A 25,598-nucleotide genomic window follows, 5' to 3' on the forward strand; every position below is an offset into this window, starting at 1 on the left:
ATTTTAGAGAAAACACTGATTGACAGCTATGAGGCAATAGGGCTAGAGTTTGAACTGAGTCCCTCTTGTGTAGACCCCATACCCTCACTGGGTACTTTGTAGACAAGATTTGGAGAAATTAAGTAACCTATCTGCTTCAGTAGATGGAGCTGAAATCTGAACTCAGGCTCTTCCCTATAACTCAGTAGCCTTCCCTCCTTCCCTGTCTTTGCCATGTGGTTGCTTCTAGGTAATGTTCTTTTCCCTTTTGATATTGAGAGATTATCAGCATGCACACGGCTCAGATCCAGTGTCATTTCTCCTAAAATATCTTTCTTAACACAGCTGCTATTTTCTTACACTCTTGCTGAAATGACTTCTTCCCTTTTGGATAGTTACTAATTACTCGTGCATATGATAAGTTTGTATACACTGTTCTCTCACATGCGATTCTTGGTTTCTTGAAGGCAGAACTGTAATCTTACTATTCTCTGCTGTAATTGTGGTGGTCATGTTATTCATACAAATCTTGCAAAGGTTTGGGAATTTTTAGCGCCAGCAATCAATTATTAATCAAAATTTGGATGGATGACTATTAGTAGTATAGAATTTCCCAACAGAATCCACAAAAGATACCTTTTAAAACAATACCTGTGACAAAATAAGTATTTGTATAATAGCAATGATAATGTTATCTTAGTCCTAACATATATTGTTATAAATTTATTTTGTATTAGCTATTAAACCTGTCTGAGTTTGCTATTGCATATATCACTGTTGAACTGATGGGAAATTATTGCTGAAGAAAAGTTGTTTATTCTTTTTAAAGTTCTCTGTTCAGATGTATATAATTGATACTGATTTATTTCTTACATGTTCAAACAGAATGGCTATGGATTTATACCAGTGTACCATTTGGAAGGCTAGAGCATAGGCAGATAGACTTCTTGAAGATAAGTAGATGAGTTCTTACTCGGTAACATAAATAACCTATCTAGTACTAGTGGCTTAAACCAACAGTCAGATATGGTACCTTATACCTGTAATCTCAGCACAGCGGAGGCTGAGGCAGGAAGATATTGAGTCCAAGGCTAGCCTGGGCCAGATGATGAAACCGTTTCTGTAGGTCCCCCTATGTGGTTGGGGTAGGAGCTGGCCTAGCCGATCTTTTCAGTAAACTGGCAGCTAGAGTTTCATGGAACTTGTGGCCCTGGAGATGGGGTTCACTCATACATTAGTTAGGTCAGCTACTCCTTGCTGCTTCCCCCACTTTTCTTGATAGGCTATCCAGGGCTGCTCCCGCAGCAATCTGAAGGTTCCAAAGAGCAGCATGAAAGGGCAAGCCCCAGTGGGTTCTCATCTCTGTTTGCTGTTGCCTAGAACTGTTGTGGGAAAAACTACTCAAGGGTAAGGATATGAGCATCAGGAACAAATGAGTTTTGTCATCACAGTATACCAAGGTAGGCAATCTCTATGTATTCTCTTAGTCAGCATTCCATATTTAGGGACATAAGGTTATATAATAGAGAAAATTTAAATAGGCTGTTGTGCCGAAATGCTTAATCATTTAGAGTTCCTTTCAACTTCTGATTTTTTTTTTGAAACCTAGAGCTATAAAAGTAGGGAGGCTTTAATCACTCACTCAGTAAATATCCCAAATGATCTTTAGCGAGTACTGAACCAATGATGGAATTGCTGTGATCATGATGGGCAAGGCCATTTATTAAGCGCCATGTGCCTGTAGATAGTCTGTGTCACATCACTAAGTTCTCACTTTGTCCTTTCATGTCAGCATTATTGTCCCCATTTTACAGAGGAGGAAACAGAGATGAGTAAGGCACCTGAGCTGACATAGCTGGTAGCACTGCACTTTGAACCCAGGTATTTCTGACTCCCTAGCTACAATCCAGAGAATTTCTTCTTTAATGGGTTGGTATGTTTTTAAGCATTCATTTTTTTTTCAATGCTTTTAGTATTTTTGTTACCATCTGAAAGAGTAGGAACCATACGGACTTTTAGTAGTTGGATCAAATCACCAGGTCTAGTTGAAAGATAATAGCTCAGAATGGTAAAGTTCCTGATTTGTCTAGATGTGCTCTTTAGATATTTCTTAATAACTGACCTCTCTACGATCTGTGAAACTTCTAAAATTCCAAAATAAAACACGGAATCTTTGGTTATCCAAGAACATATATTTTAAATTTCAATAGAAAATAATCTTCATTTAAGAAACAAGAGCTGTGTCCCTCTTATATGCCTACACATTGCAATAAACAAGGAACTCTTATGAGACCTGGCCTCATGCCTAGGAATAAAATTTTTCTTCTCTCCTTACTCTCTTATTTTGGGTGCTTTAACTAGCCTTCTTTCAGTCATTTCTTTCTAAGTAATCTCTTCTTAGTTCTTCCATTTCCCTTAGCTTTCTACCTGCCAGAAAAGCCTCAGGGCTCTTAATGTTGTTGGATCATAGACTACTTTTTTGATAAAGTTATGAATAAAATTATCACTCCAGGAAAAATACACAGTAAATACATTTCATATTATGTCAAAGGTTAAGAGTTCAAAATCTCTAGACTTTGAATCCTTGGGGACAAAACCTAGGCTTTTCATCCTCATATCTCCAACACTGTAGTTGTGATCTGTTGAGTATATATGTAAGGAAACATATGCCCACGTATATGTGCATATGAGTACATGTCTAGAAAACTTATCAGAAAGACATCATTGGTAGTGAGCTGCCTGACATCAGAGTCACTAAGCCATGTGGTGGCTGAGTAGTTGAAACTCTCCTAATTATAAATACATATTCAGTCTGACAGACAAGTACAAACAAAAGACAGTAAGATGTCTTATTAATAATTTTTGTATTTGTTGCATATTGATAGTGTCTTACATTGAGCTTAACATATTATCTAAATTAATTTTATCTAAAATATTTACAATTACTTGTCTAGCTGCTCTAGAAGATCAGTATCCAAGTTAATTCATTAGCATGAATTTTTAAAAATAGTAGTTTCTTTTGGTGGTACTTTGGTTCGAATTTAGGGTTTTGTGCTTGCTAGACAGGTGTTCTACCACTTAAGCTTCACTTGTAGGCCATTTTGCTTTTGTTTATCTTTTTATAGCTCAGGTCTTGGGTTTTTGTCCTGCATTGCCTGATTGGACCATGATCTTCCTACCAAGTCTCTTGCATAGCTGGGACCACAGTTGTACACTGCCATACCCAGATTATTGGTTGTAATAAGGGTCTTGCTAACTCCTTCTCCACCCCAGGCTGACCTCAAACCATGATCCTTCGGATCGCTGCCTCCTAAGTAGCTGGCATTGCCAGTGTGAGCCACCAGGGCCAGCCAAAAATAGTGCTTTTAAAATTTCTCAGATCTGTTGGATGGAAGTTTTTAAGATCATCACCTTCACTTGCATAGTGCTGCCTACTCCTCCTATCCCTCGCCCCTACACAAAGTAGAACTTTACCATGCTTTTAATGATACTGCTAGATTTTTCCTACTATCATGAGTGGACCTGGAACAAAAAGGCTGTGGAAGCAAGTTATTTTTTCTAATGAAAAGAAGCAACACAGTGACTAATGTAAATTGGAGGATACAGTGTTTTCTTTGGAATGTTTTGGTTCTAGCATTTCAAACAGGTGTGGCTTGGGGCTGGGGATATGGCCTAGTCGCAAGAGTGCTTGCCTCGTACACATGGGTTCAATTCCCCAACACCACATATATAGAAAAAGGCCAGAAGTGGCGCTGTGGCTCAAGTGGTAGAGTGCTAGCCTTGAGCAAAAAGAAGCCAGGGACAGTGCTCAGGCTGTGAGTCCAAGGCCCAGGACTGGCCAAAAAAAAGACAACTCAAACAGGTGTGGCTGCTGTTGGAGGGAACATCAGACACATCTTCAGCTTCTTTGACATAGGAAGAACTAGAAAATGGATATCTCCTGCTTCTGTAGAATGGATGTAGGAGCTGTCAAATATTCATTATAAAAAATCCTAATCATAAGGGGACTTTTTGCATGCTTGTTTTATTCTTACTGGATTAGGACAGAAATAACATCCATGCTTAGAGGCTTCTTCGCTTAACTCTGACATAAGATAACCATAAAGTAGCCTCATTCTTTTCCTCTCTTTCTTTTTCTCTTCTTCCTTCCCCTCTGACTCCCCCTGCCTCCATCTTGTGCGGACTGGCAGTTTGCCACCCCACCAAAAAAGTAGCCTCACAATGTCCTCTTTTGCATTAAGAATTCCAGAGCAAGATTTGCTGTGGATTACTGAGAATAATCATATTAATTAGAAGTCAGCCCTCTTTGATTAGTGCCGACTTCTTTCCTTGTAGACAGAGTGGAATGCCCACTTGCAGAGGCTGGCTGCAGTAATGGAGAGCACAAACCAGTTGCCTTAGTGCAGAGGTGGACTGCTGGCTGCAGTGGCTTGAGGCTGGGTAGTGAGCGTGGGATGTCAGAAATGCAATCTGCAGTTATGTAAATAACTGGAGGGGGGGGACCATGCTCATGGTTACTAGTTTATTCCAACGAAAGCCAACCATTTTGCCATTTGGGGAATGAATACCTCAGATTGTCAATGCTCCATTTAAAAGAAAAGCCAGGTTCTGATTAAACTCTCTCTCTCTCTCTCTCTCTCTCTCTCTCTCTCTCTCTCTCTCTCTCTCCCCCTCTCTCCCCCTCTCTCCCTCTCCCCCTCTCTCCCTCTTTCCCTCTCACTTCTTGCAATAGATGTCAGTGAGGGATTTTATGTTCCTGGAGGTCAGTCCTGGAATTTGGGTATAGAATACAATAAATGTCCTGAAGTCTAGAGTAACATGGCATTTTTAAGTTAGGAAAACCATTATGAAAAGCTCTCGGGAGGTATATCCTAAAAGCTTTAGGAGTGAGTAGAGTGTTGGATTAAATACTTGATGTCTGATTAAAAGGAAGGGATTGGTACCTCCCAGAGCTGTTTGGAGATTCAGTTGATGTTTGTCAAGAGCTTTGGTATCTTCATGAAGTATCCAGTGCGTACAAAGCATGCCATCAAAACTGAAATACCTTAGGCAAACTAACCTGAGCCATGCATAGTAGATTCTGGGCAGTTCAGTGACTTGTTTTAAGTTGTATTTACTGAGGATATTTCTTTTTTTTTTTTTTTTTTTACTTTATTTGGATCATTTATTCCAGGATTAACAATGTTCCTTCTTATTAAATAAGACTATGCTGTAGAGATTAAGGTCAGCAATGATAAGCTGAACCATGATGTTTCACTGTGGTTAAGTACACAAGCTTTACAGACCAATTCTATTTTTTTTAATTCAGTTTTATTATCAAGGTGTTGTAGAGGGGTTACAGTTACATATGTAAGGTAGTGAGAACATTTATTGTTGAACTTTGTTACTCCCCCCTCATTTTTCTTTCACTTTCCCTTTCCATCCTCCTCCCCCAAGTTGTAAAGTTCATTTCCACCATTCTGTCTTTTGAGTATCTCTGCTGCATTTCTGTTTTTTAAGGAATGTAGTGCTCTAAATTCTGTTTTTGTAATTTCAGTTGTATTCTTGGAGTCTTTTGCTGTTAGCTTGAGATTGAAGTATTTTTTAGGACAGTCTGTTACCTGTAAAAGCCAGTTCTAGCCACCACTCAGTTAAATGCACTTCAGAATGTTGTTGCCAAGTATAATACCTTTTGTAAGTGTTTGAGCTATTTGTTCTCAGCTGTGATTTATTAGTGAATCTGTGTCCTCATGGCAGCTCCTTAGGGAGGTACACAGGACAAAGCCAGAGAGCAAGTGGGTGCAATGTTCCTTGTCTATAAAGAAAAAAAACAAAATCCTTTTTTTTTTTTGAGATATTCTCTAATAGGCTCTTTGGGACATAGATTCAGTGTCTATTGAATTTCAGAGTACCACCTCTGACCCCACTGTTTAAGTAATCTGACTGAAGGTCCTTTGCTTTGCTTTTCCTTATGAAGAGCAAGCAGTACTGCCACCTTGTTGCCAAAGTTGTGTCTGATTTGAATGTGCTTAAAAAGCAAGCAATTGCCTGCTGTGAGAAAAAGCTTAATCTTTCTCTTTGTCAGTGCTTGCAAAACCAACTTAAAAGAAGTTAGTATTATTGGACTGACTTCAGTAATCAGCATAATCATGGTGCTATGTATTGTTCACCAAGGCACGCCCCTTGGCCAAATTTCCCATTAAGAGGACACCAATGTTGTCCTAGTGAATAAATCCCAGCACACATGATGCAAACCAGCATGTTCCTGCCTGCTGCTCGGCTGCAGTTAATTTTAGCCAGGGTTTGTTCTATGAGTTGTAGAACTGTTACCCAAGTAGAAGTTAGTAAGCTGAAATGTGACTTCTGGGCTTAATGTGATAGGTTATCTATTTTAGACTTCAAATTGTGCTTATGATCGGGAGAGCAGACTTCTGAAGAATTGTGGTTCACATTTCCTTTAAAACTACTTGTAAGTATTGGGTGAATTTTTAAGATTTCTGTTTCTTTGAACCATAAATCTTCCTAATGAGACTCTCCTACAGCTCCTGGAAAAACTTAAAAGTTTACAGTTGGTGTTTTAGGGCCATCTCCAAATGGTGGCACAAGTTTTTCTATGCATAGTATGCCTGCATGAATCCTGCCTTACTCAGCTTTCCCAGAAGAATGTATTTGATTCTTTCTTATTTTTATTTTGCAAAAGTAATCTGTAGCTTAGTACCTATTTTATCTGTCAAAATGATTAATGGAATTGGTTCCTGTAAACACAGAAATGTTACATTCTGTCACTGTGCACTATTTTCTCTGGTAACCTAAGGGGTACAAAATGTTGACAGTCTGTGGAGTATGGAATGCTAAATGTGTAGATGGACAGCTTTAATGGAGAGGATTCTGTGTCTAAAAATAGTCCCATATACTCTTGAAAACATTTCACAGAAATTAATTTTTGGTAAAGATTTTAGAGTTAATTTAAAGCATCTTCTGATGGGTTGAGTTATCAGAATTACCCAAAAGCTATGAAAGTCTCTATTAACTACTCTTAGTCCAAGAAGTTATTACCGGTTTAATTTTGGACTGAAGAAACTAAAGATTTTCATATTGAATATTTAAATTAAATTGGAATTGGATTGCTTATAATATAGAACCAAGCAAAACTTTTTTATGTAACAAATAAAGTCTATCAGCCTTAAGAATATTGATTTTAGTGAAACAATCTTTGAGCAAGGTCATTTTCCCATTTTGAAAAAATACTTTATTTAAATACTTCTGTTATTTTTATGTGTTGTATCATATTGAATACAAATGACCTAAGGTGTCAACAATGAAAAGAAGTATTTCTGTGGTACATTTAGTAGAAGAATGTAAGAAAGAAAAACAGAACTGAACTCCTAGGCTATTTTTAGAAGGAAACTTTTTTTTAAAAGCTTAGCTTTCTTTTTTTTTTTAATTGAGCTGAAATCTTTAGTCCAGGTTAATTATAATAGAAAGTCCCAAGTGTCATTTTCTGCAGTAAAAGAAACTGGGTTCCAATAGATAATTCATAAAATATACTTTGTCCAAAGAACCAAGCAGTCCTTGTTCTTTTAGTTGTTAATGAAATGCTGTCAGAATCTTAGTAGAGTGTTTTCAGTGTGTACTGTAGCTGTATACTCTTTTTTTCTGATAACGTTTTTATGCTTATTTTTAAACCAAAATTCTTTTGACCGATTGTAGTTTTTAGTTTTGCCAAGAAGAAATGCTGATTAGAAGTTGCCCATGTTTTAAGTTAACACAAGTTTCTGTAGGTTTCTCTACTATTAGGAAGCATGTGCTTTAGGACTAGTTGCTGAAATGCTCATAAACACTTTCTGAGTGTTTGTTTTAATGATTTCTGTGCTCTGTGAGTGAGATCCAGGGGAAAGAAAGAGGAAATTGTTTTAATTGTGCAAATGGCAGCGTTGGATTCCAGTGCTGTTCAATGGTTCTGTGACTCCTGTTGCTGCTTCTTAGCTGGTTGAGCCATGAAGTGATACTTGTCATGGTTTCCTCGTGAGTGGAGGCTTTCAACCTGTGACCTTGAATGTGACAAATCACAAGGAGCTCAATCAGCGTAGCCACTAATAATAGGGAGTCCAGATGCCAAGAAATAAGGCTAGACTTGAAATCCTCAGGAAGGACTCAGGGACCTCCAGCTTCTACCCAGGTGCTGTGTGTGCCTACAGGCATTGCAGGTCGCTGTGTACCTCTGTCCTCAGGGCCTGTGGTCGCCGCTTTCACTGGCTGCCTTCCCATGACCCTAGTCTTACTCTCCAAGTGCCACGACCCAGGAACTTCAACAGAATAACTGCAGATAACTATAGGTTTGTTTTACTCTGTTCTGAAGCCTTGAAACAGAATCTTTTATTTGAGCCCTCTTTATCCACAAGTAGTTATTGGGTTTTGGTCTGTTTTTATTTTTTACTTTGCTGGGAATGGAACCCTGACTGGAGCACACTAGGCAAGCACTATACCAGTGAGTCACACCCTAGCCCCCAGGTCACAGTTTTTAATCAGCAACTTATCTATGTGACTATATCGGAACTATATTATATAACAGATTGTTTTTTTTGGTTTGGAACCGAATACTCAGTGATCACACCCCTAGAACATTCTCTTTCAAAGAATAATTTGGTTAGAAGAGGCTGTGTGACATTCAGTTTCCACTGTATCCTCTAGAATGAAAGATGAGTGAGCTGAGTGGCCTTCATCCTTGCCAAGAATACAGATTTCTCAGGAAGCACTGGGACCATGTTATCATTCAGAATGTATCAGACACATCCAAGCACATACAGTACACAAGAGAGCATCATTCCCACTTGCAGCTCACTCACTCGGTCTCAGCAGCACCCAGAAAGTGGCTCCCAACTCACTGGAAATACATTAACAAAAAAAACTATAAAAAGATACTAACAAAAAAAGACTATGAAAAGAGAGAAAAGGAAATGTGAGTGCAGGGAGTTGAGGGAGCATTAGCTTTCTGTTCATCTAGGTTTTTGGCATGTAGGATTGGGACAAACTGTATGAGGCTGTCTCCCCAGAGGAATCTGACCCCCAGCCTTGTCCACCACTCCTGTTCATTTCACTGTCCCACTGGGAAGGAAGTTCAGAAGTTTCATTTGTACCTGAAACTTTTTTTTTTTTTTTTTTTTTGCCAATTCTGGGACTTGGGACTCAGGCTTCTTTTTGCTCAAGGCTAGCACTCTACCTCTTGAGCCACAGCACCCTTCTGGCTTCTCCTATATATATGGTGCTGAGGAACCGACCCTAGGGCTTCATGTATACGAGGCAAGCACTCTACCACTAGGCCATATTCCCAGCCTGTACGTACCAAAATCTTTTGTCATGTAGTGGTCTGAACTTCAGATCAAACCCTCAAAGAGGTATCTTTGGCCATGAAATGATATTAAGATGTAAATCTGGCTTTGAGTTGCAGATTCTCCCTTCTCTCTTGAACTGATTTGCGGCTGAGCTTGTTACCTGACCCTGCACTGGTTTAGAATGTCAAGTCAATTGTTAGGTTTGTTCAGCAAGAGCCTTGAGCTTCTCAGAAGACAGATGTTTATGAAGATCTCCAAAGCATTATTGCAGCTCATAAAGGAGTCAGGAGACATGATTCAGAAGGGCTAATAAGGCAAGTGTGGTTATTGGAGATTAATACATAGGAGTATACCATATGAATTTGTGAATTGCTCTTCTCTCTGTACTAGCCACAGCCAGTTGACTCCACAACTAAAAGAATCTTGGAGAGGCCTCAACAAAGAGCCTCAAAATATGATTAAAGGGTTAGAAAATGATTCCAATAATAAGAGGTTAGAGAACTTGTGTTATTTAGCCTAGAGAATAGAAAAAAGATGACTGAGGGACCTTGAATTGTTATTCAAGTATTTGACCAGCCAGTGCTTGCTTCCCTGCAGAACAGAAGGGTCAGGGCAGGACAGTGGTACTGTTGGTGTGATCCCACACCTTTGGCATTCACACTGACTAGAAATTGGGAGAAATGCAGGTTCCCAGGCCCACACTAAACCCTTGATTCACAAATGGGGGTGGGGTGGGGTTCTTAACAATTTTCAAAGTGATTCAAAGGGACACTATAAAATGTGGATTTGGCCCAGCACTGGTGTAATCCTAGCTACTCAGGATGCTAATATTCGATTATCAAAACTAATCAGGGCAGACTTTTTTTTCCTTGTTGGTCCTAGGGCTAGAACTCATTGCCTCATGTTCTTATTTGGCTTTTTCACTTGAGGCTTTTACTTTTTTCACTTTTACTGCTTGAGCCATTAACCAGAAAAATAAAAACCAGAAGTGAAGGTGTGGCTTAGGTTGATAGAGAGCCAACCATGACCAAAAGTATAAGACCCTGAGTTTGAATCCAGTACCAACACAAAAAATTAAAATAAATAAATAAAATATGTAAGAAATGGGGATTTGGATGCTGTTAAACGTGAAATTCTCCCTGAAGTTATCTAATCCTGAGTTTATATTTGTTTGAAATGTTTTTAATACTACCGAAGCCAGGAGATACATGACCTCTCAAAGTCCCCTGTGGCTCTCACTTTGCTCTGGATTTCTTTTTGTCACTTAGAGATTAATTATTAACCAAGAACATTTTGCAATTATTTTCCTTATTTTGGCAATGTAAGATTAATACCTGCTTTTCTTTTAAAAATTTTCCAGCAATGTTGGAATTGAAACTCAGGTCCTCATACATTGTAGGCGTTCCTCAGTTCGGACAATACCATTTAAAATTAGGATCCAGTGAGATAGTGTGGGAATAGTAGTATTGCGCTCTCAAATATAGGCTGCTCTGTCTTAGCAGAGTTGCTATATAGACTCGCCCCTCCCATTGAGTGCTGTCATAGCCACATGAAGGGAAAATTGGGCAGAACTGGCAAATAACAAAACAAGCTATCCCTTGACCCTTGACATTAGCCTGCCATCATTTTAGGTCACAGATTTTTGACTCAATCAGGCTATATGTTCGTGAAGTGCATTTCAGAAGAGAGTAGCCTGAGGACGAAGTGTGACTCTCCCCACCTCTCCAAATCTGTCACTTCCTCTGGAGAAGAGTTAGTGGGGGAGGTAACTTAATACCTGTAGGAACCGTTCATCAACTTTGACATGGGGAATGCCATCTGACATCCTAGAAACCTAAATTTATAGTGTATTGTCTAGTCATGGCTTCTCTGCTGGAAGGGCAGCAATGTTAATGTCCATTCACATTTCCATTTCTACAGCAAATAGCCCAATGAGTCACATTAGAGGCAACTAGTACAAAAAATGTAGACATATTCAGTTTGCATCCAAGGCCAGCAGGAATCTCTCTCCCATGTTTTGAGTTATCTAGACACTCAGGCATGTGGCAATTCTTACCCTTCCTATGAAAATAGTGACTTCTAAACTCATCTCCACACCCCCTCACTAATACTGGTCTTTTGTACATCATGTAAATGCATCATAATCTTGTGATATTTTTTGCCCTTTTAATATATTCTTCTTGGCTCTTCCTGAGGGAATTTTCTTGGATGGAAAACAAAACTACTGAGATTGTGTCTATTTGTTATACTTTGTATAGCATTTAATACAATAAGAGCTTTTTGTGACACACAGAAAAAGGATTCTCTGAGGACATGTTTTTGCCAGCACTATTTTAAAAGTATCACACAAGTTAACACACTGCTGTTCCAAAAAAAAATCATGTCCTCCTTTAGCCAAGGAACTGTGGCCCTAGTATTTTAGCACTTGAAAATTGGATAGGTAGAATCTTAGTCTTTTATAGACATAGTTAATCACATGTAGTCAGACTATGCACAAACTGCATAGACTGGTACTTCATACATCCACATATTTCAGAATATATGGCACCTTGGGAGCATTATGGTTGTACACTAAGATGTATCTCACTGATAGAGTATATATAGAGCTGATTTTTTTTGTTTGTGTGTGAGGTTTGAACTTGGTACCAGGGTACTATCCTTTAGCTTTTTCATGCAAGGCTGATGCTCTACCAGTTGAACCACAGCTCCACTTCCAGCTTTTTGGTGGTTAATTGGAGATAAGAGTCTCACAGACTTTTATGCCTGCTCTGGCTTTAAACTATGATCCTTAGATCTCAGCTTACTGAGTAGCTAGGATTACAGGTGTGAGACACTGGCACATAACTAGAGCTTATTTTTAAAACAGTGGATGAGTTTCTGAATAGAAATAATTTCTTTAAAACCTAACTTGTGAAGCTGCAATGACAAAATATTGAATAGGCAAAATTCCAAATGTACATTTAATCAGATTCTTAATGCTAGCAGTCAAAAGGCCATGGTTAGCATGGGGAATGTAGCTCAGTGGAAGGGCACAGGGTTAGTCCTACCCCCAAAGACTATTTTCATTTCTATGTAGAGAAAAATTATTGAATAGTCATTCATTTTTTTGTGATATTTCTCCCTTGGAAAACTAAAATCAGTTTATTGATAGTTCACACATGTACCATTAAAAATGAATGTAATTAAATGATTTGGGATAAACTTTATCTCATTATAGTTCTTTAGTAGAAAAATGTGAAGGAAAAGTCTGGGGAAATAAGCCTTTTACTTATTAGACTATGCAAGAATTACTCACCTAATTATAAAATATTCTTAAAATAATAATGTAGTCAAATAATGTATTGTGTTCACCTATAATGCAACATTAGGCAGCCTTCTGAAATGACAGATGTATATTAAGCAAAACTAGCAGATTCTGAAATATTATGTATTTATAGCCTCATTCTTACTTTCAAAAAAAACCAAAACACATTCATGTTCCTGAAAGAAGAATGTGGCCTACTGAATAGAAGGAGTGGATGCCTCTAGGAGACTTTCAGACTGGCGGTGGCTTGGGGGCAAGAGGGGTGGGTCGCAGTATCATTTTTCTTTGCTTGCCTTTTCCTTTTTCTGCATTTACCAATTTTTATATCTGCGATACTGTTTTTCTAGTTAAAAAAAAAAACATTGGGATGTTATCGCTTGGGAAGAGAACCACACAAACTGATGTGTGGCATTGATTGATTGATAAAAGTTAATTCTGCAATACTCAAGTTTGCAGCAAGGGTCTGAGCTCATTGCTACTCTGGATCTTAAATGAATTTAGGTCTGCTCTCAAGGTGGCCAAAATGTCAGATTTAGAAGCATTTGGAGAGTAAAGGAAGGCAGCTGGGATCCAGCCTGTTTTTAAGTCAATTAAAATAGTACTTCCAGCATTAGGTTATCCATTTAAACTTGGAAAGACACCATAGTTTAGCATCTTAAGTGCAAAGTAATGAGTGGTGGAACCATATGCAATAGACCTGAAGAAATATCTTGAGTGACAGGGATGAGGATGATGAAAGGAACAAGTCACTAACGAACAGATCCTTGTGATATCAACACACATTACTTGTATTTACCAAAAATGGGAGCACTCTAAAGAGACTCCTGACTCTCAGTTATTTCTGCCAAATGCCACTAGGATATCCATGTGGCATGTGGCCTTGATCAGAAGGTTATGTGGAGGTAGTAGTATTGGCTCTGGTGATTTAATAACATGTTAAGCAAAAACAATAGTCCCCCTCCAACTTACTTTGTACAGTGATGTGTGAGAAAAAGCATGTTGGATGAGTTAAGGGTCTCACTCTGGAGTCTGCCCCTGAACCTGGACCTAGAATGAAGTAGAGCCAGTTACCAGGTTTGTTTTAGACATAGAGATAGAGATGGAACTTAATAAACTTTCAGCTGGGCTAATATCTGAAATTTAGCCCACTTGCCTGAAGAAATTCACAGGAATGTCCCATCTATATGTTGGCCTGGCCTTTGGGTGGACTTTTTTTCATAAGCAAGTGATTCCTGGAATCCAAAGAGCTGGTTCTTGAAGTTTTCTTCTGACCATTCTTCTTTCTTTTGTGTGTATCTATGTGTCTGTGTCTGTGTGTCTACACTTACTTGCATGCACATGTATGTGACATTTGTAGGAGAAGGAAATGAGTGAATTTCTGTTCAAAGATCTGTACTGAGCTTATTCTTGTTTATTTCTTTATTTGTCTTGGTTTTTTTTTTTTTTTTGGCCATTTTTGTCTGAAAACTAAAAGCGAAAGTGTTAAAACGTGGTTAACATAGTGGAAAGTTAGGAATTTTAACTGAGTTCTTTTGCTAAAAGGGATTTTACAAGAGTAATTGCTGTAGACCTGACTTGAAATTAAAGAGGCAGCTGGAACTGGAAAAGAGAATTGCTGGGATGTGTTGTCATTTTCTGCCCCAGTCTTCTGGGCAGAGTAGAGCACCCCTGGGGACTTAGAAGGGAGAGCTTCCTGCCACTCGCCTCTTTCTGTCAGGGCTAATTTTGGCCCTCTGTACTGTTGTTTACATTTGGTTAGGTTTTCCTTATTCTGTAAATTGTAATGTCTTCAGGCTCTGCTAGGCATGTCAGTAGCAATTAACTAACATCTTGACCAGGTATTAAGAGCTTGACATGATCATATTCACAAGTAAGTATTAAAATAATGTTTTTAAAAGCTTGACTTTATTGTTTTCTGTCTCCCCACTAAAATATTAAGTAATCAGCTTCTAGGAATTCAGTGATCAAAGTGAGTGTAAGAGTAGACAGCTGTAGAAATCTTAGTCTAAAGACAAGTACTGGTCATATTTTCTTTTTAATTTACTACAGCACATTCACTTTTTCTAATGTGTATCTCTGAGCTTTTATACATGCACAGGGTATGTGTGCGCGCCAGTGTATGTGCACGTGTATGTATGCATGCCAGTTCTGGAGCTTGAACTCTACCATTCGAGCCATACTTTTACCTCTGGCTTTTTGGTGGAAATAAGAATTTCACAGACCCTTTGGTACAAGCTGGTTTTGAACCTTGATTCCCAGATCTTAGCCTCCTGTGTAGCTAGAATTACAGGGATAAGCCACCAGTTACTTGGCTTACACATTCTCAAGTTTTTATGGCCACTACCTCAGACAAAATATAAAATATAGCTCCCAAAAGGTGCTTCCCTTTGTGTGCAGATCACTCCTACACCTCTGCTTCCCTAAACATGAGTGCCATCTGCAAGCCACATACACCGTAGGAAAGGTTAGAACCTGGCTAAGGAAACTAAGAAAACTGAATAATAAGAAGCTTATGTAGTCTCATGGTGATCCCTAGTAAGCCAAATTGAAATATAAAAACAAAGGACAAAATCTGAGCAGGGATAGCAGTAGCTACACTGTCAGGTAGGCTTCACAGAATTAGTTCCACCAAATTACAAAAACTCAAATAAGAATAGCAGGATTCTGGGTATTGAGGGTCTTAGTAATCAGAGTTGCTGGACAGCTTCAGGGGTTGTAGAGTGCGTGCCTAACCATCAGGAGACCCTGAATTCAATTTCTAGGACTAAAGAAAAAGAGTAAGAGAAAATGAAATAGAAATAGGGAGGGAGGGAGGGAGGGAGAGAAGGAAAGAAGGAGGGAAGGAAGGAAGGAAGGAAGGAAGGAAGGAAGGAAGGAAGGAAGGAAGGAAGGAAGGAAGGAAGGAAGGGTAGGCCTCTATTGGCTAATAGAGGCTGTTTTTGAGGGGGTCCAAATACTCAACTTTTTAGACAAGGATTTCAAGTTAGCCATTATCAAGAAAACCATAGGGCAACAATGGTATATCAAATAGAGAATATTTATAAAGAGATAAAAAATATATAAACAGCCAAATACAGAAGTAACACCTAAAAAGCATATAATATAACAAAAGATAAAATATTGGGCTACATCTGAGTTAAAAACTTGTGTGCATCAAGGAAATAGTGGAAGAAAAAGGTTGCCGTCAGAATGGGAGAGCATATTACAAACCATGAACTTTCTGAATAGAGTGGAGCTCCAAGAGGGATATCCCCCATCATATGCTCAAAAATAGACCAGAAAACAATAAATAACGTGACCTAGCAAAAGAGTTGTAAGAATCCCATAGCCAGCAAAGCTCTCTTTTCAGAAGTGATGGAGGCAGGTCAGGTGCTAGTGACTCATATCTGTAATCCCAGCTACTTGGATGATTGAGGTTCAAGAGAAGCCTAGCAAAAAGTTCACAGAATCCCATCTCAACACAAAAGTCTGGACAGTGTAGCAGGTGCCTGTTATCTTAGCTACAAGTAGGAATGTAAATTGGAAAACTATGGTCTAGCCCAGCCCAGGAAAAGAGCAAGACCTTCTCTCAAAAATAACCAGAGCAAAAAGTACTGGAGTCATAACTCAAGCAGTAGAGCTCCTGGCTAGCAAGCACAGAGGTTTGAGTTCAATCCCCATACCACCACAATATAACAAGAAATGATGGAGGCAAAATAAGATCATTCCCAACTAAATAAGAACAGAAAATCCATTGCTAGCAGGCCTGCCTCACAAGAAATACAGAAGGAAGTGATTTAGACAGAATGAAGTAATACTAAATATAGTAATTTGAAGCTCCCCCAAGCAAAGACTTCCCATATAGGCATTAAATAGATAGCAATAAAATAATTGTATATTTTGTTTTTTGAACTTACATTAAGTACCATGAAAATGAAGCTATATCTGTTTACTTTCTAGTTATTGATAACAGGTCTTAATAGTTACATTGGAGCCACTCTCCCTCACTGTAAGTCTGAAATGGAAAAACAGAGGCCTAGGAAACCAGCTCTTGATGGAATAGAGTTAAGTGTCAGCCTTCCTTTTGGGATGAGGAAGTGATTTTCAAAGAAATCTTACAAACTGTCTTTACTTATGTTATTTTTAGCTAATCCCATTCTTGGAAGGTAATATCAAACAAATGCTTATGCGTCTCCAGTATATCTGGTATGAGAATGGAGCTATAAGTTAAGCATGGAAAATATTTCAGATAATCAGTAACCTAGTTATATTACTATTGCATTAGTAGAATATTTGACTGTATCAGTCATCAAGATTTTACAAGTTACAAATCATCAGAACAAAATCAGCAAATAAATAAGAACCAAGATATCTATTTACATTCATAGTTCCATTTTAAACTGTGGCTGAGAGGAAAGTATTTCCCCAATATAGCTCTTGGAACTTAGCCAGACAGCCTCACCCTCCTGAGCACAGCTCTGGAACGAGTGGTCCTAGGTTTGCCAGTTGACAGGACTTTCATATGTTAGACAATTTGCTTGTGAAAATCAATCCGTTTTGGGTTCTGAGTGAAAAAGACAAAACTCAGGGCCAGGACGGTCCATCAGAGCTGTGCACATAAAGACAAAACTCAGGGTCGGGACAATCCATCAGACATGTGCACAAAATGGGCAGCCAGCCCTTTCTGTTTTAGAGTGAGAATCTGTGTATAAAGCTTGGCCATTCATCCTTAAGCTTTGCTTTCAAGCAGCATTGAACCTAAAACAGCCCTGCAAGGTAGCAATCAATTTAAAACCCTTCGCTACAGATGATTCCTCATTTTTGATAGAGGTTCATTTCAAGGTGCAGTGGCCCATTCAGTTAGTTTTCCTTCCTTTCCAACTATGTAAGAGACTGCTTCTTTGTGCCACATCTTCAGATTTGAGAAAGAACAAATTTAAAATGAAATAAAAAGGTTTTTTTTTAGGGTTAGGGACAACTAGTAAAGCACCTTGTTAGCAACTATAAGGCCCTGAGTTCAAACCCCATTAACACACACACACACACACACACACACACACACACACACACACACACACACAGAGGCTTACATAGCCCACTGCATCATCATTCCAGTTCCAATTGCACGCTTCTGGTGCCCTTCCCCTTTCTGTTTTTTGTTTTTTTTGGGGTTGTGTTGTTGTTGTTGTTGTTTGCCAGTTCTGGGGCTTGGACTCAGGGCCTGAGCACTGTTCCTGGCTTCGTTTTGCTCAAGGCTAGCACTCTACCACTTGAGCCACAGCTCCACTTCTGGCTTTTTCTACATATGTTGTGCTGAGGAATCAAACCCAGGGCTTCATGTATACAAGGCGAGCACTTTACCACTAGGCCATATTCCCAGCCCCCATGCCCTTCCCCTTTCTGAGGCAAACTTTCAACTTTTAAAGTATTTTCCATCAAGTCATATCATACCTTCTAAATTTTCTTCATGCCAAATCACCCTAACCTCTTGAACTTTCTTGTTTTAATTGCTTATTTTTTTACCTATTAACAATATAGTTGCTTAATAGATTTATGTAATACTTTCCCAGGGAGGGAAAGGTCAGGCTGGGTGGAAAATACCTAAATAACACCAAACCTAGTGTCAGAAAGAGGATAGATAGCAGGAGTGAGGCTGGGAAGGGAAGGAGAGAAGGAGAGAAGATAGCAAGAGGGAAGATAGCAGGACCATAGCAGCAATGAGGCCAAGGAAGAAAAGGGTACAGAAGGCCCAAGCCTTCAGGATCTGAAGTAGAATTTTAGATGGCACAAAGTAAGTTTTGTTCACCTTCCATAAGTTCACGAAAGCCATCATTGTGCTCTTGGAGGAAGGATCAGAACTTTCCAGCATTCTCCCCACAGGACAATCTTGTGGTTCTCAGTTCCGGGCGAAACTGCCTCTTCCCAATCCTGTGGTTTCTAGTTGTTGTAGAATAATAGAGTTGGGCAGGACTTGGAGCCATCATATGACTTTGATAGTTTTCCAGGAACAAAGGTTCTATAGCTATCTTTGTAATCCATCCTCTTCATTCTCACCCTGTGATCTCTTCCCTCCCACCCCAGCTTAGACCAGAATCGCAGCTTCCCAGATAGGGACTGCTATCATCAAGAGTGACTTGTTTTACTGAAACCTCTGTACAATTACTTAAGGATAATATTTTTTTAATGGCTTATAAGCTGGGAGTGGTGGTATACACCTGTAATCCTAGCACTTAGGAGGGAGACAGGAGGATCAAGAGATCAAGAGTGAGGCCAGGGTTCAAATAGCAGAAATATCTCAGAGAGAGAGAGAGAGAGAGAGATCTATGAATGTCAGATAGAAACATCACTGCCTAGTTTTGCATGTGAGTTCCTCCTAGTATGGAACTGAGTTTGTGCCTGAAGAATGCTCTTAGAGACTTACATCTTCACTTATGACTGATATATCTTCACAATGACCCAAACTGGACTAGATGGTGGCTAAGGTCCTCTCAAATTTGGATGTTCAATGATCCTATAATTCTGTGAGCTGAAACAAGAAATAAAGAATAAATTATAGGTTGCTTCTCGTAGGCATCAGCCTCAAATACTACTTTTAATGATAAAAAGAAAAAAAAAGGCCTGCAAAGTTCTTGGCAACAGAAAGACATTTTATTCACTTTGGCCCTGATAGTGTCTAAACCTCAAGTGGAACCTAAGAAATAGGAAGGGAGAGCGTAAGAAAAGGCTCATGTGTGATTAAGAAAGACCTTGCAGCTCTTGCAAAGTTCAGGCTAAGAGAAGAGGCCAAGCAAGGCCAGGGCATTCCTAGTTTTTAAAAAATGACTTTCCCTTGTAGTGTTGAATGATCTTTTTTACAGTAGGAAAATAATGCCACCCCTCCCCCAAAAAAGCCAATAAAGAATGTCCAGAGAAGGCACTGTTGTTTCCTCAGACTTACACATGAGCTCTCTTAAATACATTTGAGATCTTTTCCCATGGAACTGCATTTACAGTGCTATGGCAGCTCCTCTACTAGCTCATTCTGTTGTTCTGACACTTGCAATGCACCAGAGCCACACATGCTCAGACCATTTTGCTTTGAGGTGTTTTTTATGGCATCTTCCATTTTTACCTAGGCCAGCCTTCCACTGGGACATGCTTCGACTAGAACATGCCTACACTTCCAGAGTAGCTGAGATCACAGGATGTATCCACACATACAGCTATTTACCACTTGATATCAATGTTTTAAAAAAATCATTTTTCACGTAGCATTTATATGTGCTAGGGTCATGAAGAACTCGTGTGTCTTATTTTAGTGATTATGTAAATTTCATCTCCAGAAGTTGGACAATATTTTCTTAGATGTTTTCTCTTTTTGTTATTATATTAAATGGCATTGCAGTAAACATCTTTCACATCAGTATTTGCCCATATTTCGAATGTTTTGCATATGTTCTTGAATATTTGAAGTTAATGCCATAAAGACCGCAGTGTTGGATATTCCTCATTGAAGATAGATCTCAGGACTCTGGTGAGTTATCTAACCCACTTTTGCAAGTTTGTAAGTAAGAACCATTTGGCATAAAGCCATTCCTTAGAATTATTTAAACCATTTCTAACTACTCCTGGGTGATAGCATTACAGAGCGTTACTACAACACAAACACTACATACAGATCCTTTCCAGAACTAATTTTAGGGTGGATATTGGAGTTGTCCATAAAAATGACACTTTGGTTGTAACTTGTTCATTCTCAAACTCTAAGTGACTTCCTTGAAGCACTTGGTAGATGAAGGGCCCACAAGTCGAGATTTACAAAATCATCTGTGTCCCCTCACAAAAGTTATTTCCAGCTAGTGTTTGTATTTGCCCTAAATGTAAATGTTAATGTGTATATTTGCTTCTTTGGGGAATCTCCCATGCTATGTTGAAGACTTGTCATCATGGAAGACCTGGTGTTCTTTTTCCTCATGGAAACCAGTCCTTAGCTTGAAGGTCAGTGTTCTAACACAGCAGCAGGCTCCTCTCTCCAGCCTTCGAAGAGTTACATTGTGGATCCTTTCCTGCAGAGTCACATGTTTGCAGTGTAATGGCAGTGTCTTAGCTAATTGATTTGCATTTGCCCTTTGCCCTTGATGCTGTTGTTTGAACATCCTGTGATGACCTGTTCCTGTCCCTGAGCCTCTCTTGGTTGATTAAAGTAACTCGTTTTGTTGTGTCTGAGTGGAAGATTCCCTTTTTCTCTGAACAATAACTATTTTCCCCTTTTTTGTGGTACAGAAACCTAAGGGACTTCACTGATGGGGGAGGAAGGCTTGCAATATAGGACAGGAAAACAATCAAAAGCAAATATTACCCTTCTGACCAGTATTATTTTCAGATCAGTTCTATTGAGGTCTAACTTATATACAGTAAACTCTCTAAGTGTATAGTTTCATTAGTTTTGGCAGATATGTATAGCAGTAAAACCACCACCATACCCAAGATACAGACCAAAAGTTTCCAGTGTGGACAAGTGTCTTCATTTGTCTGGAATAAATAGACATCACTGTGATGTTCCTGGGTTATGTGGTAGCATAAGTTTTGTTTTATAAGACACTGCTTATTATCTTCCAATATAGCTTTACTTTTCGAGTGTTATTTTGGGGAGGAGTAGGGCTTCTTATATTTACCTCTTCAACTCCCTCCACCCCTCGAAAAGTGTGTCAGTCTCTATCCAATGACAAGTCCAGAGTTTTTACATGGAGGAATTAGAGCTGGATAGGGGAGGTACTTAGATACCGTTGCTAAGAGGAAGGGACATGGATTAAGAGATCTTGGATCCTTGTTTTTCCTGTGTCTGCAGTAATAGTGACAGAGCCCTGTCACTTGAGGCACGCCACAACGTACAAAACACTTGCACATAATTAGATTTGATCTTCACAGTCATTTTGTAAAGAACATGTGCCATCGTCATCCCCATTATGATGAAACTGGAGTCAGAGAGTGTGTGTGAGTCACCCAAGTTCATCTGCTCATTACTGGCCCCAACTCCTGACTGTGCCCGGGGCTTTGTCTGCTAATGATACTAAAAGCCACCATGTTAAGACTTCTGCCTTGTACATAACCAGTGGTTGTGTCCAGTCTTCCCCCTTTCTCAGACAGTCATTTAGGTGATTGGCCAGGCTAGTGCAGCCAGTAGCCTGCTGGACAGGTATGAACCTGGGCTTCTCTTTTCTGGACAATATGAACAAATGTTTATTTTTTTAGCATGCAAGAAAAGAAGATAAAGGGGCAGAATATCAGCAAAGCAACCTTGGCACATACCCCTTTCTTGAGTTCAGATCTGCAGCTTGCTTGTTTGGGTCAGCTTTCTTCACCTCAGGCTGTGTGGTCATGGTCATTCCTCATGAGGAAATATGCCATCTTGTCACTTCATCTATCAGTGTCCTGCAGTCTGTGTGCCTGTGCTCCAAGCCTGATCCTGACAATTGCTTGATTGTCTTGCCCTTCCTTCCAATGCCGTTTTCCTTTTCCTTCCTTTCCTTTTCCCTTTCCCTTCCCTTTCCTTTCTTCCTTCTTTCCTTCTCCCTGCCCCTCCCTTTTTTACTTTCTTCCTTGCTTCCACTTTAGTCAGTATCATCTACCCTTTTTCAGGTTCCTATGACTACTTTGCATATTTGGGAGTGTGCTATTTGGGGTGGTTACAGCAGATTTCAGAGCTGGGTCAATGCGGATTCCATCTGAAAGTACAAAGTGGATGTTTTCTTGAATAATGTTACTAGAAACTGCTTATAATAAGATCTACATGGTGAATGTTAAAAAATCATTCTTCTGTGCTATTCAGTATTATTAGGAGAAGATAGAAATTTTCATGTCTTAGGAAATCCAAGCCACCAGTGTATGTAACAGTACGTATAGAAGAGGTATCTATGTCTTCATATTCCACTTCAGCTTCAAGGAAAGTAGGATTCTGTTTTTAGAGAGTGGGTGTCAAGCTCTTTGGGTTTTACAGGAGAAAATTGAACATTTTCAGTACTGTGGTCCTCTTTGTGGGGGACATGATCCTAGAGGAAAAACATAAGTCATGAAATTTCAGGTAAAAACTCCTCATGGACTATAAAGTTGACTATGGGCAAGTCTTTAAGACTGCAGAATCTCTTGGTTGTCATAGAAGAACCTGCCTACCTAAACTTCCTGTGGCATAAATGTGTTTCTTACCATATTTTTCCAATCCTCCTGCTTTTAAAATAGTGTAGCTAGGTGTCATTAGCTCACAACTGTAAACCTAGCCACTCAGAAGGTTGAGATCTGAGGGTCACGGTTTGAAGCCAGTCTGATCAGGAAAATCTGTGAGACAATTAACTACCAAAACCCAGAAGTAGAACTGTGGCTCAAGTGGTAGAGCCCTAGCCTTGAGCAAACAAAGCTCATGGACAGAGCCCAGGCCTGAGTTCAAGCCCCAGGACTGGGAAAATAAATAATAACAACAACAAATAAAACCATGTATAAATCTGTCCAGCAACAGGTAGAAATAAATGTTTGTTTTCCTTTTTTCAAGTTTAAACTTTTTTCAAGTTGAAACTTGCTACCTAAGGCCGAACATATGAAACTGTAATCTCTCTGTACATCACTTTGACAATAAATAAGAAAAAAATAAAATAAAGTTCAAACTTGCAATGTGGGTTAAGAAGGCAATAGGCAGAGTTATATCTGATGCTCGCCAGAAGAAGTTAAAATGACAGTATGGGCTGGGGTGTAGCTCAGAGGTAGAGCACTTGCCTAGCATGTACAAAAGCCAAGCCCTGGGTTTGATCTTCAACACTGTGAAAACAATAAATAAATAAAAATAACAGATCTCTAACACTTAACTCAAGGGTCCTCTGAGGTGCCTTATTGGACCTAGAGGAAAAAAAGTAGAGCATGTGGTCATAGTAGAACAGGATAAAAGTTGAGAATCCGGTCCTGTAGGCATGGAAAGTACTGGTAAGAAATGGGAGGATCTTGTTAACATACTGCAAATCTGGGAAGAGGAGTTTATAAGCCCTTCAGTGCCTCTTAGAAGGCAGTAGAGCCTTGGTTTCCACTGGCAAATGGTTGGGGAAAACCCACACATGCTCAGCATGGGGTGTTCACACGCTCGTATTGCAGATGTGTAATTCACTTTTTCCCATAATGCTTCTCAAGTTTTTACTTTATCCCTTAAATTAAACTTGTTCACTTTGAGCTTACTCTGGGGACACCATTGCCTTTGGGAAGGCATATTTTCATACAAAAAAAAAAAGAGCAGAAACAATAGATCACAACAATTTAAACATGACCAATAAACTCAGGACTGACTGTAAGTTTACTTGTATCAACTGAGCTGCATAATGCACATACAGGAATTAGAAATGTTTGTTTTGAAATTTCTTTCTTTTGATTTTTAACTTTTTTTAACCAATTCATGAAAATTGCATGTTAATGAATAAGGCAGGTTTACTGTTCCTCAAATGCAGAAATTATGTGGTATTTGAAAATTGAAGAATGTCTTATGACATTTATCCCTATCAATTACAGCTATATAGAAGACTTCTTAGTAGAAAAAAGAACAAGGAAATTTGTTCTAAACATTTTTTATGTTTTTATGCAGTAATTTTGTTTTGTTTTTAGAAAAGCCCTTTAGAGAGTTGGAAAGAACCAAGCCACTGACTGAAAATTGTAAACACCACTACACTTTTGTTGAAAGTCACTGCTGTAGGAGAGAGATGACATCTCTGTGTTGTTCCCACAATTGAGTCTTTTTTTTTTGTCTCCCATCTTAATTTTTTCTTTTGTTTTTTAAGATAGGACTGGGGCTTGAACTCAGAGCTTTGTGCTTAGTAGGCAGGTGCTTCACCACTTGAGCAACTTCTGGATTGATTCTTTTTATTCTTTTTTTTTTTCCAGTCCTGGGGCTGACTCAGGACCTGAGCACTGTCCCTGGCCTCTTTTTGCTCAAAGCTAGCACTCTACCACTTGAGCCACAGCACCACCTCTGGCCTTTTCTATATGTGGTGCTGAGGAATCGAACCCAGGGCTTGGAGGAATCGCACCCAGGGCTTCATGTATATGAGGCAAGCATTCTTGCCACTAGGCCATATTCCCGGCCCTGATTCCTTTTATTAATTGCCTGTATGTCATACCTAGGCTTTTCCATCCCAATAATAAATAAATGCTTATGTTTCTTTTAAATTCTGTTCAGGTTTTTTGTTCGTTTAAATATTTTATTGATTTTGGTGTGAGATAGAGATCTAACATTTTCCCCTTCCAGACATGTTGTTTCTATATTATTAGTATATTATTAGTATTTCCCCACTATTTGTTCTCCACCTTCAAAATCCTGTTTCTAGCTGTCAGTATACTTTCATACATCATACCTATCAGACCTCAGCTCCTCTGAATTAAGCTGTTTAATCTTGGCCCTTTCTACATTCTTAGATAAGTTCATATCCCAACCTGGGTCCTTCCTAGCACCATCACCAGTGTGGAGGTGCACTTTTATGTCATTATCGAATTTCCGTCACTGTGCTATAAGTCCCATACACGCCTGGACCACCTTCATTTCACTTACATTGTATTTCCAGCTACTGCACAAAGGAACTTCCCAAGAAATAATTTTCTGAATGTCTTTATTTTCCCTGTTGGCAGACTAGCCTGTCAAGATTTCATGAAGAATTGGTGTATGTTTTAAGATAGATAACATTCATCCTCATTTTGATTTTCAGTTGAAGATTTACCCTGCCTATCATAGTACTATAATAAAATTCTTTTTCAGTGATCTCTCATTTGTCTTACTTGGTATCTCTAGAACTGCATTGGCTAAAAGTCTTAGAAAATGATTAAAAAAAAAACAGTCAGTGTACATTTTCTATTTAACTCTGTGCCTATAACATGATATTCCTACTGCCCAGTAAGTTTGGTGACTTATTATTTTCATTTAAAAAATATATCACTACAGTATATAGTTTGGTGGAGGGAAGTCATCAGTTATACTACTGTTAATCTTGTTACCATTTTAGCATATTAACTTTGGGTGTTTTTTG

At 39.0% G+C, this 25,598-nt stretch overlaps 1 protein-coding gene and 1 long non-coding RNA gene across 2 annotated transcripts in view; both read left to right on the top strand.

The window, feature by feature from the left end:
• The first annotated feature begins 2,085 nt into the window (after positions 1-2,085).
• Positions 2,086-4,569, top strand: LOC125339436. Its single transcript, XR_007208534.1, has 2 exons — positions 2,086-3,625; positions 3,842-4,569. It is a non-coding gene; the product is annotated as an uncharacterized LOC125339436 (long non-coding RNA).
• Positions 4,570-5,383: 814 nt separating this feature from the next.
• Slc20a2 (solute carrier family 20 member 2) overlaps positions 5,384-25,598 on the top strand; it is a 57,633-nt gene continuing 37,418 nt past the window's right edge. Inside the window, exon 1 of the mRNA XM_048330575.1 lies at positions 5,384-6,427. The gene's annotated coding sequence lies outside the window, so the exon portion shown is untranslated. The remainder of the gene's footprint in view (positions 6,428-25,598) is intronic.

This window comes from Perognathus longimembris, chromosome 21 (assembly GCF_023159225.1).
Source record: "Perognathus longimembris pacificus isolate PPM17 chromosome 21, ASM2315922v1, whole genome shotgun sequence".
NCBI classification, from domain to species: Eukaryota; Metazoa; Chordata; class Mammalia; order Rodentia; family Heteromyidae; genus Perognathus; species Perognathus longimembris.